The sequence below is a fragment of the Lathamus discolor genome, chromosome W (genome assembly GCF_037157495.1).
Source record: "Lathamus discolor isolate bLatDis1 chromosome W, bLatDis1.hap1, whole genome shotgun sequence".
NCBI lineage: Eukaryota > Metazoa > Chordata > Aves > Psittaciformes > Psittacidae > Lathamus > Lathamus discolor.
The window spans coordinates 24,442,861-24,452,980 of record NC_088908.1 but is presented as its reverse complement, the minus strand read 5'-3'; the positions used below and the strand labels follow the sequence as shown (position 1 = coordinate 24,452,980).

At 47.2% G+C, this 10,120-nt stretch overlaps 1 non-coding gene across 1 annotated transcript; it reads right to left on the bottom strand.

The window, feature by feature from the left end:
* Positions 1-6,250: 6,250 nt before the first annotated feature.
* On the bottom strand, positions 6,251-6,323 carry TRNAK-CUU (transfer RNA lysine (anticodon CUU)). The gene has a single exon. It is a non-coding gene; the product is annotated as a tRNA-Lys (tRNA).
* Between the last annotated feature and the right edge of the window lie 3,797 nt (positions 6,324-10,120).

Genomic DNA, 10,120 nt, shown 5'->3' with positions numbered 1-10,120 from the left:
GTGAGACTGGAATAGGTTGCCCAAGGATGATGTGAATCCGGGACAGTGTTTAAAGTTGGGTTGGATAGTCTTGGGTGACACAGCTTAGTGTGCGCTGTTCCTGCCCAAGACAGGGGTCGGAAGTAGATTATCTTCAGATTCTTTCCAAACCTAACTATTACACAATTCTAATTCTATGATTATTGGGTACATGAACATCTATGTGGCATATGTTCAACACCAGGTTCTGCACCTGGGCAGCGTTATTTCACTGCAATTCAGCAGCCCTGATGGGTTTCCCTCTGTATTACCAGTTGCTCTGCTTCCATTACTGCAACCACCCCCACAGGGCATTTGCCACCATTCATGAATCAGTATAGATATAAAGTACTGGCCACTTTTCTCATTCAGCAATGCCCAAGGCCAGCTGGATGGCTTTCATCTCAGCAAACTGACTAGATTCACCCTCTCCTTCAGCAGTTTCTGCAACTTGTTGTCAGGGACTCCATACAGCTGTCTTCCACCTCCGATACTTTCCCACAATATGGCAGGACCCATCAATAAATAAAGCATATCACTTCTTGTGGAGAAGTGGCTAACAGAGAAAGGTCACGTTCCCATCAACGAGCTGAAATAGAACATTTGTTTAGAGAATGGTGCAGACTTACTAGCACCAGATAATGAGGAACTGAGGGACATATGGAGGGAAGCGCCATGCTCTGGCTAATTACAGACAAGGACACTAACTAATAAACAAGATAAGCACATAAAAATAGAGGATATAAAAGTACACAGTTTAACCGTAAAAATAATGAGCTTACGCAATGCCTTACTTATGCCAGAACCAATCAAGCGCCTAGTATTTGCATATTCATGTATTACTGTTGCTATATTAACCGGAGGTAGAAGCCCAATAAACGAATCACGCTTATGGATCACAATGGTCATGTCTTGATTCCTCCCTGCTGCGACAACTTCTCACTTTCTGACAGTTTATTATATGGTGGGGCCTCTTCAGCATGCATCTCCTCCATTGCCTAATTAGTGCGGCCCACTTACTCCATATAGCATCGATTGCACGATGTGTAGAGGAGACCCTGCCTTTGAATATCCAGCCCAGCACGGGCAACCGGGGTGCCAGGAGGAGCTGTGCTTCAGTGCCAATCACATCCAAAGCAGCTCGAACCCCTTCATAGGTTGCCAGTATCTCTTTTTCAGTTGGAATATAGATGGCCTCAGATCCTCTGTATCCCCAAATTCAAAAGCCAAGGGGTTGACCTTGAGTCTCCCCTGGAGCTTTCTGCCAGAGGCTCCAGGTAGGACCATTCTCCCTGTCTGCCGTGTAGAGCACATTTCGCATCCTTTCCTGTCCGGACTGGTACAAGGGCTACTGCATGAACTATCTCTAGTTTAATTTTTTCAAAGGCTTGTTGTTGCTCAGGGCCCCATTCAAATCATTCTTCTTCCGGGTCACATGAGAGAGAGAGCTTACAGTCAGACTGTAATTTGGGATGTGCATTCTCCAGAACCCCACAGCACCCAAGAAAGCTTGTGTTTCTTTCTTATTAGTTGGTGGAGACATTGCTGTTATCTTGTTGATCGCATCTTGCCATTTATCTTGTTGATCTCATCTTGTCATTTTATTCCCCAAAAGTGAATCTCCTGTGCAGGTCCCTTGACCTTACTCCTTTTTATGGCAAAACCAGCTTTCAGCAGGATTTGGATTATTTTCCTCCCTTTTTCAAAAACTTCTGCTGTATCACCACACACGATAATGTAATCAATGTATTGCAGGTGTTCTGGAGCTTGCCTCTGCTCCAGTGCAGTCTGGATCAGTCCATGGCAGATGGCAGGGCTGTGTTTCCATCCCTGGGGCAATCGGTTCCAAGTGTACTGGACACCCCTCCAAGTAAAAGCAAAATGTGGCCTGCATTCTGCTGCCAAAGGTATTGAGAAAAATGCATTGGCAATATCAATCGTGGCATACCACTTGGTTTCCTTTCTCTCCTGTTCATACTGAAGTTCTAGCATGTCCGGTACGGCAGCACTCAATGGCGGTGTGACTTCATTCAGGCCACGATAGTCTACTTTTAGTCTCCACCCTCTGTTAGACTTACACACTGGCCATATGGTGCTACTAAAGGTTGAGTGGGTCCTGCTGATCACTCCTTGGCTCTCCAGTCTGTGGATTTGAGAGAGGATGCCTGCAACACCGGAGCGGAGCGAAGCAAGATCGGCATCCAGGAGCCACACCTCGGAGCGACAAGAGCCACCAAGGAGGGAGCCTCAAGTCCTCGACAGGACTTGCCCAGGAGCCGGCAGCTCAGTTCACTCGAGGAGCTGTCTCACCGGGGGCAGAGCCAGGGGGCTCGGCGGCAGCTGTAAGTGGTTAAAAACTTGCCCTGGGAGTGCGAGCGGCCAGGAGCGTGGTGAACAGAGCGGGTAGAGGCAGTTTGCGCTGCCGTTCGCGCGGGCAGGAGAGCGGGACAACTGCATGATCAAGAGGATTCGCCCGGAGCGCAGGAGGAGGAAGGACTGCTTGCTTGTGTGGGTAGACATGGATGGACCGATCGACCAGATCACAGTCACAACACGATCAAATGCTGTAATGAGGAGTGACATGAGTACCCAGACTGAGCCTTCCTGTAGACATGCGGCCGTGCAGGTCTCTGGCTGCAGTAAATGCCTGAGCCTGGCACTTGTATTGGAGGGAGCCAGAGACACCGCTTGTGTGTGGTGTGAGTGAATAAATGATCTGCTCAGGCAGGTGGTTGAACTGAGGGAGGAGGTAGAAAGGTTGAGAGCCATCAGAGAATGTGAAAGCGAAATAGATTGGTGGAGCCACACCCTAAGGCAAAGGCAGAGGGAAGTGGTTGAACAAGTGGTGGATCCCTTTCCCTCCTACCATCAGATAGAAGGAGTGAACTTAAAGGACAAGGAGGTCCCTCCTCGGAGAAGTAAGCAAAAACCCTCACAATCCCTTCCTTCCTCCCAGTTACCCTTGAATAACAGGTATGAAGTCTTGGAACTACAGGGCCAGGTAAATGGAGATGGAGGGGTAGACCTATCTAGTGAGTCACCTGGGGCTTGTCACTCACCCTCATGCCTTAGAACTTCTTCAACCAAGAAGAAAAGAAGAGTAATTGTGGTGGGTGACTCCCTTCTGAGGGGAACAGAAGGGCCCATTTGTCGACCGGATCCACCCCACAGGGAGGTCTGCTGCCTGCCTGGGGCTTGGATTAGAGATGTTAAAAGGAAACTCTCTGAGCTGGTGCAGCCCTCTGACTACTATCCGCTGCTGGCTTTTCAGGTTGGCAGTGATGAAATTATTACAAAGAGGGCAAGGGCAATGAAGAGAGACTTCAGGGCCCTGGGACGGTTGGTTAGAGGGTCTGGAGCGCAAGTGGTGTTTGCCTTCATACCTGTTACAAGCAAGGGTGAAGAGATAAATAGAAAGAGTCTGCAGATTAATATATGGCTATGTGACTGGTGCCAAAGGCAGGGTTTTGGCTTTTTTAATCATGGGCTGCTATATGAGACACCTGATTTGCTGGTGGCTGGTGGGATACACCAGTCCCAGAGGGGGAAAAGGTTTTTGGGGCAGGAGTTAGCAGGGCTCATTGACAGGGCTTTAAACTAGATATGAAGGGGGAAGGGGAGATAACTGGGCCTGTTGGGGACAAGCCCAAGAGAAACATGATGGGCTTGAAGGATGGCATACTAGGGAGGAGTCTCAATCTATTGCTTCATTTGAGAGAAAGGATAGTTGTTTAGACCCTGTCCCGCAGGGGAAAAAGAGTATCAGGACCAGAGTCAACAGAGCTCACTCACAGAGCTTTAGGTTAGACTCAAAGTGCAAGGGGGTTGTAGCTGGATTTGAACTAGTGGGGCATTGTTCTAGTATTAATGAAGACCAGAAGGCCTCCTGCCTCCCAAGAGTGCCACTAGTGTGCTCTGCTCACTCCCTGAAATGCTTGTACACCAATTCACGCAGCATGGGGAATAAACAGGAGTTAGAAGTCTGTGTGCGGTCTAAAGGTTATGATCTGGTGGCAATTACAGAAACATGGTGGGACAGCTCACATGACTGGAATGTGGTCATGGATGGCTATGTCCTTTTTAGGAAAGATAGGTCAGCAAAGCGAGGTGGTGGAGTTGCTCTTTATGTGAGAAAGCAACTAGAATGTATTGAGTTCTGTCCAGGGGCAGATGAGGATCAAGTGGAAAGTCTGTGGGTACGAATTAAGGGACTGGCTGGTACAGGTGATACAGTTGTGGGGGTCTATTACAGACCTCCTGATCAGGACGAAGGAGTTGATGAGGCTTTCTACAGGCAGCTGAAAGCAGCCTCACGACTACATGCCTTGGTCCTCATGGGGGATTTTAACTACCCCGATATTTGCTGGAAGACTCACACAGCCAATCATTCACAGTCTAGGAGGTTCCTCCAGTGCACTGATGATAACTTCTTAATGCAAATGGTGGACAAACCAACTAGGAGAGGAATGCTGCTGGATCTAGTACTCACCAACAAGGAGGGTCTGGTTGAAGTGCTGATGGTCAATGGCAGCCTTGGCTGCAGTGACCATGAGATGGTGGAGTTTAGGATCCTGTGTGGGAGGAATAGAATACCTAGCAAGGCCACAATTCTGGATTTCCAAAGGGCCAACATTGGCCTCTTCAGTCAATTGCAATGGGAAGTTTCATGGGAAAGGGTATTAGGTGGTAAAGGGGCTCAAGATAGTTGGTCAGCATTTAAGGACCACTTCTTCCAAGCTCAGGATCAGAGTGTCCCAATGGGTAGGAAATCAAGTAAGGGAGCTAGGAGACCAGCATGGTTAAACAAGGAATTGCTGGGCAAACTCATGTGGAAAAAGAGAATCTACGGATTATGGAAGGAGGGGCTGACCACTTGGGAGGAATATAGGACAGTTGTTAGAGGATGTAGGGAGGCAATTAGGACAGCTAAGGCCTCCTTGGAACTCAATCTTGCAAGTCGGGTTAAGGATAATAGAAAGGGCTTCTTCAAATACATAGCAAATAAAACTAACACAAGAGGCAATATAGGCCCACTGTTGAATGCAGTGGGTGCCCTGGAGACAGAGGATTTAAAGAAGGCAGAGGTGCTGAATGCCTTCTTTGCCTCTGTCTTTACTCCTGCAGACTCTCCCCGGAGGCCCAAGATTCCTGTAGCCCCAGAAGGAGTCAGGACAAAGGAGGAGTTTCCTTTGGTAGATGAGGATTGGGTTAGGGATCAGTTAAGCAGTCTGGACATCTATAAATCGATGGGTCCAGATGGAATACACCCGTGGGTGCTGAGGGAGCTGGCGGAGGTCATTGCTAGGCCACTCTCCATCATCTTTGGTAAGTCATGGGAAACAGGAGAGGTGCCTGAGGATCGGAGGATGGCAAGTGTCACGCCAGTCTATAAGAAGGGCAAGAAAGAGGACCCGGGTAATTATAGACCGGTCAGCCTTACCTCCATCCTTGGAAAGGTGATGGAACAACTTATTCTTGACACCATGTCTAGACATATCAAGGATGAGGGGGTCATTAAGAGCAGCCAACATGGTTTTACCAAGGGGAAGTCATATTTGACCAACCTTATAGCCTTCTATGAGGAAATAACTAGGTGGATGGATGATGGTAGAGCAGTAGATGTGTTTTTTCTTGATTTCAGTAGGGCATTTGATACTGTCTCCCACAGCATCCTCATAGATAAGTGTCCTGGTTTTACCAGTAGCCGTTTTGTTCCTTCTTAGTAACTAGTGCAAGCTCTGTGTTTTGACTTCCAGCCTGGGCAGAGAGCTGATAACACCGATTGTTTTTAATTGTTGCTAAGTAATGTTTATCCTGGCCAAGGACTTTGTGAGTCTCATGCTCTGCCAGGGACGAGGGGAGGCCGGGAGGAAGCAGAGACAGGACACCTGACCCAAACTAGCCAAAGAAGTATTCCATACCACAGCATGTCATGCCCAGGGAGGTAACTGGGAGTTACCCGGAAGGGCACAGTCTCTCTTCGGGGGGGGGGTCAAACTCGTTCGGCGGTGGTATCGTATTCTCTTGTTATTTTCTCTTATCAGTATTATCATTGGTGGTAGCAGTAGTGATTTGTGTTATACCTTAGTTACCGGGCTATTCTTATCTCAACCCGTGGGAGTTGCATTCTCTTGATTCTCCTCCCCATCCCTCCGGGAGCGGGGAGGGTCGGGGGGGGGTGAGTGAACGAGCTTTTGTGGTTGGGTTTAAACCACAGCAGTTCTTTTTTTGGCACCCAAAGTGGGGCTCAAACCCACGACCCTGAGATTAAGAGTCTCATGCTCTACCGACTGAGCTAGCCAGGCTAGCTCCAGAGGACCAGGCTAAACCAGAGGACCAATTTGTACCAATATCGGTTGCCCCTGTACACAACAGAAAAAGGAAAAAGGAGGCAAGAAGAGTGAAGCAAGATGAAGAAACAATGTGTTCACCACCTGGTCCAGTATCTGAGGAGGAGTCATCATCACATGACGAAGAAGAAGAGGTGACTTCTCGACCTCAGACCTCAGCCAAGCTACAGAATATGCGAAAAGATTTTACCCGTCAACCAGGGGAGCACATCATCACCTGGTTGCTCCGATGCTGGGACAATGGGGCCGATGGTCATGAACTAGAAGGTAGTGAAGTCAAGCAGCTGGGATCACTTGCTAGAGAAGGGGGAATTGACAAAGCAATTGCAAGAGAGAAAAAGTCCCTCAGTCTTTGGAGGCGGCTCTTGGCAGCTGTGAAAGAAAGGTTTCCATACAAGGACATTTTGGTATTCTTCTTGGTTCCAGCAGGTGAAACTAGATGGCTGCTTGGAACAAGTCTAATGTATTTCATCATTTAATAAGGGGTGAAAGGGGAAGCTCTCAGACAGAAGGCTTCAGAAGAGCTAGCATTCAATTAAGGACATGTCAGCATTCTCAGCATAATACTTACAGTTTACATAAACCTCAAATATATAAAGATACATAAACATGCAGTTTAGTATCTTACAAGTTTGTTTAACATGCAGAAATAAGTTTTGTCTACAAACATTGTAACTTGAATGTAACAAAACTGCTATGGTGATGCTAACCTCGAGCTTTCCTTCACAGATGTAGTCCTAGAGGTGTTAGTCCTAGATGGATGTAGACAGATCCCCACAGATGTGATCAACAAGATAACAGCAATGTGTCCACCAACTTATAAGAAAGAAACACAAGCTTTCTTGGGTGCTGTGAGGTTCTGGAGAATGCACATCCCAAATTACAGTTTGATTGTAAGCCCTCTCTATCGTGTGATCTGGAAGAATTAGTAAAACACTTAAATGAGGTGTGTGGTCAGTCTGGCCATACCAGAGACGGACCAATCATGGCAACATGCTGGGGCTTGGCCTATGCTTACAGGGCCTTGTTCAACACTATCCAGCACCTTCAAAGGAAAAAAATGCCCATGCATCTGAGGGCAAAGCAACAGTCAGCGCAGCTACTCCATCTCCAAGCACAGCAGCTACACCACCCCCAGCGACAAGTACAGTCGCTACCCAAACTTTGGCTGCAGCAGACAGCACGGCTACCCCAGCTCCAAGCACAGCAGCTACACCACCCCCAGCGACAAGTACAATTGCTACTCAAACCACAGTGATAATCACTGCAGCTAAACCAAAAAGAACACACATAAATGGAGTGACTCTATGGGGCAGCAGTGAAGGGGGTAAGTTGGGATTTTTTGCTAAAACCTAAGCAGTTGTTACCACCATAACATAGTTCTAACAACTTTGTCATTTGTGGAGTGCTGTGGTGAAAGGAAGCTACATGTTTCTGTAGACCAACTCACCTAGATCTGTCAGTAACGTAAAACAGCTCTAAACCACTGACCTCTCTGCATGTTAACTTTGCAGGTGACTATGCATTTGTTAATGGAATTTAGGATCTGTAGAGATAATCCAGCAATAAACTAATTTAATTATTCAGGTGTGTCCCAAAGCTCTATCTGCTTACCCTTCTCTCTCTTCTTCCCCCTTCACTATCTGATTAAACTGTAACTGAATTCAGTAATTATACCCTGATGGTGTAGTTGAGCCAGGCAAGTGGATTTGGCTTACTTAAAATTTTCTTTTAAATATGAGCAATTGCTTTATTTTAGTTGGAGTAAATGTTTCTACATACTTCTGTCTCTTTACAAATAAAAAGTAATCTGAGTTTGTAGAATAATGAACTCCCTATTTTTTTGGTCGAGTAGGAGACCAGTGAACGAGAAAAGTGGCCAGTACTTTATCTCTACACTGACTCATGGATGGTGGCAAATGCCCTGTGGGGGTGGTTGCAGCAATGGAAGCAAAGCGACTGGCAACGCTAAGATGGGCTAACCCATCTGTGCTGCTGCACTGTGGCAAGATATCGCTGCCCGGGTGCAGAACCTGGTGGTGAAGGTACGCCATGTAGATGCACATGTACCCAAGAGTCAGGCCACTGAGGAACACCAGAACAACCAACAAGTGGATAAAGCTGCTAAGATTGAAGTGGCTCAGATGGACTTAGATTGGCAACATGAAGGTGAATTATTTTTGGCCCGGTGGGCCCATGACACTTCAGGCCATCAGGGCAGAGACGCAACATATAGATGGGCCCGTGACCGAGGGGTGGACTTAACAATGGACACTATTGCCCAGGTTATTCATGAGTGTGAAACATGTGCTGCAATTAAACAAGCCAAATGTTTAAAGCCTCTTTGGTATGGAGGACGATGGCTGAAGTATAAATATGGGGAGGCCTGGCAGGTTGAATATATCACACTCCCACCAATCTGCCAAGGCAAACGCCATGTGCTTACTATGGTGGAAGCAACCACCGGATGGCTGGAAACATACGCTATGCCCCACGCCACTGCCCAGAATACTATCCTGGGCCTTGGGAAACAGATTTTGTGGTGACACGGTACCCCAGAGAGAATTGAGTCAGACAATGGGACCCATTTCCAGAATAACCTTATAGACACTTGGGCCAAAGAGCATGGCATTGAGTGGGTATATCACATCCCATACCATGCACCAGCCTCTGGGAAAATCGAACGGTACAATGGGCTGTTAAAAACCAGACTGAGAGCAATGGGTGGGGGAACTTTCAAGCATTGGGATGCACGCTTACCAAAGGACACCTGGTTGGTCAACACTAGAGGATTGGCCAACAGAGCTGGCCCAGCCCAGTCAGAACTTTTACATATTGTAGAGGGGGACAAAGTTCCTGTGGTGCACATGAAGACTTTGCTGGGGAAGACAGTTTGGGTTATTCCTGCTTCAGGTAAAGGCAAACCCACTCGTGGGATTGCTTTTGCTCAGGGACATGGATATACTTGGTGGGTAATGCGGGAAGATGGGGAAGTCCAATGTATACCTCAAGGGGATTTGATTTTAGGGGAAAACAGTCAATGAACTTAATTGTATGCTGTTGCCTGCTGTGTAATACTTTTATAGCCCATCAATTAGATGTCTTCAGTTCACCAGCGACTGGCCCTGACGTCCCTCCAACCAACATCTCAACAGAAAACGAATTCTGATAGAACCAGACAAGTTCTGCAGTGAAGGAACAATCAGCATCAGCAGGCAACGATCCAACATTGCACACAGCCTTTCCTGTCCTGAAAGACTGTTACAAGAGATGGAACCTGACATCATGGACCAAATGGACTCGACAGCATTATTGGGATTAGTCCATGCACTAAGAAATGATTTCTTTGTCTGTGTTTGTGTGGATGTATATATATATATATATATGTAAGAGAGATGGTATATTGAAAATGTGGGATCTGAGCATGACGTGAATGGTATGGAATAAGGGGTGGATACTGTCCTGGGTTTACCAGTAGCCGTTTTGTTCCTTCTTGGTAACTAGTGCAAGCTCTGTGTTTTGACTTCCAGCCTGGGCAGAGAGCTGATAACACCGATTGTTTTTAATTGTTGCTAAGTAATGTTTATCCTGGCCAAGGACTTTGTGAGTCTCATGCTCTGCCAGGGACGAGGGGAGGCCGGGAGGAAGCAGAGACAGGACACCTGACCTAAACTAGCCAAAGAGGTATTCCATACCACAGCATGTCATGCCCAGGGAGGTAACTGGGAGTTACCCGGAAGGGCACAGTCTCT